Source organism: Aptenodytes forsteri, unplaced genomic scaffold (assembly GCF_000699145.1).
Source record: "Aptenodytes forsteri isolate BGI_AS27 unplaced genomic scaffold, ASM69914v1 Scaffold209, whole genome shotgun sequence".
Classification (NCBI taxonomy): domain Eukaryota; kingdom Metazoa; phylum Chordata; class Aves; order Sphenisciformes; family Spheniscidae; genus Aptenodytes; species Aptenodytes forsteri.
Window position 1 is genome coordinate 459825 of NW_008795034.1, and position 6337 is coordinate 466161.

Here is a 6337-nt window from a genome sequence, read left to right on the forward strand (position 1 = left end):
GTCCCCTGCCCCACCGCCAGACCCCTTGCCCTATCCCCTGCCTCACCACCTGACCCCCTGGCTCCATCCTCTGCCCCATCCCCTGTCCCACCAGCACCCCTCTGCTCCTTCCCCTGCCCCACTGCCTGCCCCCCTCTGCCCCGTTTCTGTGCCGGGGGGAGAAGCTACATCCGAGGGTCTGGCCGGTGACCCGCACGGGGTTTCCCTTGCACAGGAGCCCACTCAGCTGTCGCAGTCTGGGTTCCAACAACAAAAGCAATTAAACTGGCGTGGTAAACCAGTCCCCCAACCTCAGTCTACCGTTCTCGGGCAGGCACGGCACGCTGACCGCCCACATTGCCCGCACTTAGAGCAGGGATCACCGCCCTGCCATGGGACAGGCAAACACCCGGGCAGGAGTGGTTTTTGTTTTCTCCCAGCTCCTACCAGTGCTCAAGAAGCACTTTAGCATCTTCCGACGGGAGGCGTGAAAGAAACCCAAACAATTTTTCTATCGTTCTGCGAATCCCCTAAAAGCAACCCCAAAGCAGGGAAGAGGAACAGCGTCGCAGCTGCCCCTTGGCTGAAGGCGGAGGAGAAGCTTCACAGCCCTAAGAAAAAAATGCTCCAGCGGTGCTGGCCCTGGCCGAACACGCTAATCCCCCAGGATTACTGTAGTCTAGTCGTGGCTCAGCCACTTACTCCAGGATTGTGACTTGGCCGCTCTTAATAAGATAATGGGATCCCACATCCCTGCGGGGACCCGTGGGGACAGAGTGCTGCCACCCCCACGCCCCGCCAGCACCCAGCTCCGCACCCATCCCACCCACCCAATTAAGCCCAGCCCTGGGGGGGGGGTGGTGCAGCTTTTAGGGCAAAGACCCAGGTTGTGTTTTCCTCAGGTGGCTGTTAAAGCCTCCGCTGTGATTCCTGGGATGGACGGACGCACGCACTGCTCGGCAGCACTGCAGGTACACGCCTCGTCCGTTCTTTGCTGGACCAAATGTGCTTTCCTGGACCAGATGGTTTCAAGCAGCAGCCAAATTCCTCCGGGAGCAGAGTCTGGTCCCTGCTCTGAGCCTGGGGGTGAGCACGAGGCAGCGCTCCGGGTGGGGGTACCTGTCCCGATCGCAGGTGCCTGCCGCTATGACAGGTACCTGTCCCCATCACGGATGCCTGCCCCTGTCACGGGTACCTGCCCCTGTCATGGATGTCTCCCCCTATTGTGGATATCTGCCCCTATCACGCCAGGCATGACAGCACGTGTGCCTGGCAGGAATGGCCTCTGCCACGCCGGCCATGGGAAGCACGGCATCAACCCCGGCATCCCCGGGACAGGGCAGCCAGGCCCCGAAAGCAGAGGGGACAAACCCAGAATCGAGCACCGTGGCTGGGAAGGGGCAACGGGGTTTGTGCCCTCCCCACGGTGAAGCCCCTTGGCGAGCAATTTCCAGCCGTGCTCTCAGCATGGGAAGTGGGAGCTTGGGTCCTCGCTGCGCAGCCCACCCCCCAGCCTGGTGTTCCCCTTGGCTTAATGGGATCCTGGAATTAATTAATTCACCCTTAGCTGGGTTTAGCATTGCTCTGAACCCAATGCCACAACTGCTGCTGCCCTGCCGTCCCGGGATGTCCTGCAGATGCGGTCCACGCTTCCCAGAGCACCGTCTCCAGAGGCACGGAGAAGCCACAGCCTCCAGAGGCTGCAGCCCTGCAATTAGCACTTGGCCATCAGGTTTTAATGCCTCATTTGCATGAAGAGACCTTAAGGCAGGTATGCAAAGAACACACCCTGCAAGGCACAGCCAAAAACAAAGAGCATCCTCTGGAGCAAAACCCAATCCCCACCATAGGGGGAGATGGATAGGACGGATGTGACTTTTCCTAAAATGCCACCTGCATGGGAAATATATAGCTTGTAAAATAATATGCAGGATCCACCCTTTAGCCGTATTTACTGGCGACACCCTGTAATACCGTCGAAACCCATGTGCAGCCATGCCAAGCTGCCCACCTCCCACGTACAGGCTTTGTGCTCCCGACATCCCTCCTTAATCCCACAAATTAAGTCAGCTCGTCATCATTAACCTTATTTTTCAAAATCAAGCTTTCACGCAGGCTCACCCCTGAACCAAACATCTCAGCTGGTGCTAAAGCCAGTCCAGAGAGAAGATGGTTATTGCCGTTATCGATGGTCTCCTACGGATGCTGCAGAGCTGGGACATGCAAGCGTCCGGCTGCTGCAGCATGGCCACGGCCACTGCGTGGTTCCTCATGGCTGAGCCGCTCCAGCCGGCAAAGCCCAAATTTTCGAGGCCATCAGGAAGCACTCGGGGAAAAGGGAGAGAGCTCCAAGTCCACCTGGCTTCACAGCAAGGGGGGGTCTTCAGCTACAGGGCAAAAATAAGAGCCAAGGCAGCTCTAGAAGAAAACCTGAAAATTAATTTAAAGGCAATTTCGGGAGGGTCCCTGGAGCAAAGGGAAACCCAAATTCCCCAGTGGCAAGCAAAGCTGCGCTCCCCAAGCTGAAAGCACCGAGTGGGGAGTGGGGATGGCAGCGCGCACGACCACGCTGGGGTTCAGGAGGGGCCGGTGTGACCTGTGTGGACAAATCCCACCGCTACAGGGATGCATCAGGGTGAAAGGAATTTCCTTCTTGCTTTACTGAGCCCAGGGGAGTTCCCTGCTGTGGTTCACCGCATTGCCATGGAGAAATGCTGGTGCCGGCACACGAGAGCCGCTCCTGCCCCGCATGGTGCTCCCGGGTTATTCCCAGGGGCTCCTGTAAAGATGCCGAGGCGCTGTCCTGCTGCTCTTTGCAGCTGCAGGAGCATCAGTTTCCTTCAACTGCTACAGATACAAATATATATATATATTATACTTGACTCACTCGCACAAATCCACCAAAGGCTGTGCAATAAGTGAACTTGCTCTAAATCTCCATGCCACTGCTGCAGGAGCGGGGGGATATATAGAGCACCCCAGCCGGGTGTGCAAACCCACACGCTTCATCCCAGGCTCCAGCAACCCTCTCCAGGGCTGCATCCCATCCCAGCAATCGGGATGAGCTTGCAGAGGACCAGCCCCAGCAAGCCTCTCCAGAGCGGACGCGCTCCAGTTGGGATGGAGGGAATTACCTTGCGAATGGAGGCTGTGGGGGGGATGCTGGGGATGCGCTGAAGGGGCTGCTGAAAAACCGCAGGGCATCAAAGGCACTGCCTCCACCAACCCCTCCAGCCCGGGGGGTAGGAAGGGACCTTTCCCGGAAGGGAATAGGGAAGGCAAAGCAAGGGCTGCTTCCCTGGAGAACCAGGGGGGAGGCAGCCCCTCGCTTCACCCTGTCCCCCGAGTGCCTTCATCATCCTCCCGGCTGATCCGGAGAGGCGGACAGCTGTATTTAATCTCCTCCGGTGCTTCACTCCGAGACCCTTTACACCACCCTGGAAACACCCTCCATCCTCCTACAGCTCCTGCGAGCCGCTGGGACAGTATGTGAGGTCCGGACTGCGATGGATGAAGAAGGAGGAGAGACATTCAGCATCTTCCCCGAGCCCACTGGAGGCTCCGCGAGCAGCTTGTCAACTCTGTTTCAGCAACCAGCTCCTGCTAAAATGAAGGGAATTAAGGCTAAAACGTCTCGGCAAACATGGCCTTTTGTCATTACAGCCAGCTTGACGAGGTTCGTCGGGTAATGATCTAGAAGGCATTTTCTTCTATCGGCTTTACATCCCCTACTTCTATTTGAGCGAATCTCCGCCTGAGCTGACGCTTGGGGCAGGATGGAGCGGAAAGCCCCGGCCACTCTGCTCTGTGAAGCATTTACGTCTCTCTCAAAGGTCTCCTGCCTCCTTCCCCTCCCCTACTGTTCATTTTACCAGGTCTAAAAATACTCTGAAGCCTTTTAAACCCTCTTCTCCTGCAGCCGCCTCCCTCCTTGATGACTAATAACATCTGTTGCTCCCTCTTGATCTCTCTGTATTTCCCAAGTCTTCCCCAAGGGAAGGAACCAAACAGGAGCTGTGCTCTCAAACCACCCCTTGGGTTCCCAGTCTCTTAAAACTCGTTTTCCTCGGGGAATGCCATTTTTTTCCAGCTGCTCCAGTGTAGGAGCAGTTTAAACTCACCTCCCCAGAGCAGCTCTCTTAGCCCATGATAAACTAGTCCTGCCCCATGGGTTACCCACGTAAGATGCTGCTGGAGCACCTTTCCGGTACGGGATCTCCAGGGTCCCGGGGTTTTCAGAGCTCTAGGTATAAAGCAGAATAGCAGGTTCATTGGGAAAAACACTGAGCACATCGAAAACTGGGTTTTTTTGTATTTTGCAGGTTTCGGCTCTTCTCAGCATCTCCACAGCTCTGGAGCACTCGCTTGGGAGATGCGCCTTCGAGGACTCGTTAGTCTGGGTTTAGTTTGTGGTCCATGGAGCTGGGTGAGCATCACCATCTGCAAGGAGTTCTGTTTTTTAGGGGAAGGGAGCGAATGCCAGGCACCGGCGTGTATTTGTACTAGTGTGATTTAGAGGAAAAACCCACCTCGCCGTTGCCGTTTGTGGCAATGGCTTTTTCTTCCACTGAGCTGGGAAGTTAGAGCATCGTAACGCAGAACAGCTTTCCTGACTGACCCCCTGCACTGCTCCACGTCCTTCCAAAACAGAGCCGAGACCCGCGCCGGGCACCCTCCCCACGGCCAGCATCACCCCACAGGCTATTTGGGATACAGGGACGGAGCAGCCACATCGGCAGAAGCTGAAGGTGTGACGAGTTTCTCTGGACTCAGACACCGCAATATGGCCAAACCCCTCTGGGCTGATCCCACACCACCGCGATTTTCAGAAGGGATCCAGCAACGAACAACCTTCAGAAAACCCTTACACTCATTAACACTGGTGATGTAAAAAAATATCCCCGAAATCGTCACAGTTTTGGTGAACCGGCTGCTTTTCAGTACCAAATCTGCACTCGCTCGGGAGGCAGACTTAAAGAGTTTTTGGGTGCTCCGATACTTCTGGAAATCCCCCTGGCTGACTAATGCCCAAATACCTTTGCAAATCTTGATTTAGGAAAAATATCCGCTCCGGAGCGGTGCTTAAAAAGCTCAAGGCCATTTTCAAATCCTTGTAATGCCGCAGTTTCCTGGGCATGTGAAAGCGAGAGGAAAAAGCAGATCAGTCTGAAGCGGGCACGGGTCCAGGGCTGGCGGCCGCACCGAAGGCTTGCGCCGGCACGGTGCAGGCAGCGTGGGCAGGAACGGGCAGCCCGGGGCTGCCGGCGAGGGGGTTATTTCAGTTGAGTACCGAGCTCCCCCAGCTCCTCACCGCGGGCTGGAGCAGCACGGGGAGTCGGAGAGAGCCGCCCTTCCACGTCGCCCCAAGCAGAAGATAAATGAAGAGCTCCTGGGGTGCAGAACCATGCAATCCCCACGGGACCGACAGGCACGGGCGAAGCCGGCGCCGCTGCCAGCCCCAGGCTGGGGCGCGGGCAGGGAGCCCGGCTCCATTATCCCTCCTGCCTTTACAGGAAGCCGCTTTGTTGTGTTGTCAATATACAGATTTTCTTAAAAAAAAAAAAAAAAAAGCCGGGGTTCATGCTGCCATTATTGATCATTTGTTATTTTTAGCTCCTTGTTCAATCTATAGCCATTGGCGTTACAGCAACTGCACGAGCCTCGTGTAACATCGCCCAGACAGCGCCTGCGGACAGGGCTGGTCCAAGGTTAGCAGGAGCTCAGCGAGCAGCTCTGCAAAGCCAATGGGATTAAAAATGCAAGAGGGAAAGAGACACAGGATAAGCAGCATCCTCCCCGCTCGCTGCTTCACCCTCCTGCTCACGTTGCAAGGAGCCAGGCAGATCCTCACATCCAAACCTGGAGCAGAAGAAAATCCCTTTCCCCACCTGGTGTGGAGGGCTAGGAAGCCGTAGAAAGGATGACACCGAGCTGAGTGGTGCAGTGGATACGCGGGAGGGAAGGGGTGGCATCCAGAGGGACCTGGACAGGCTGGAGGAGTGGGTCCATGTGAACCTCATGAAGTTCAACCAGGCCAAGTGCAAGGTCCTCCACCTGGGTTGGGGCAGCCCCTGGTACCATCACAGACCGGGGGATGGATGGATGGATGGATGGATGGATGGATGGATGGATGGATGGAGAACACCCTGCGGAGAAGTACTGGGGGATACTGTTGATTGACAAATGGAACATGAGCCAGCAACGTGCGCTTGCAGCCCAGAAAGCCAAGCGTCTCCTGGGCTGCATCACCAACAGTGTGGCCAGCAGGTCGAGGGAGGGGATGCTCCCCCTCTGCTCCGCTCTCCTGAGACCCCCCCTGCAGCACTGCGTCGGGGTCCCCAGCACAAGACACAAGACA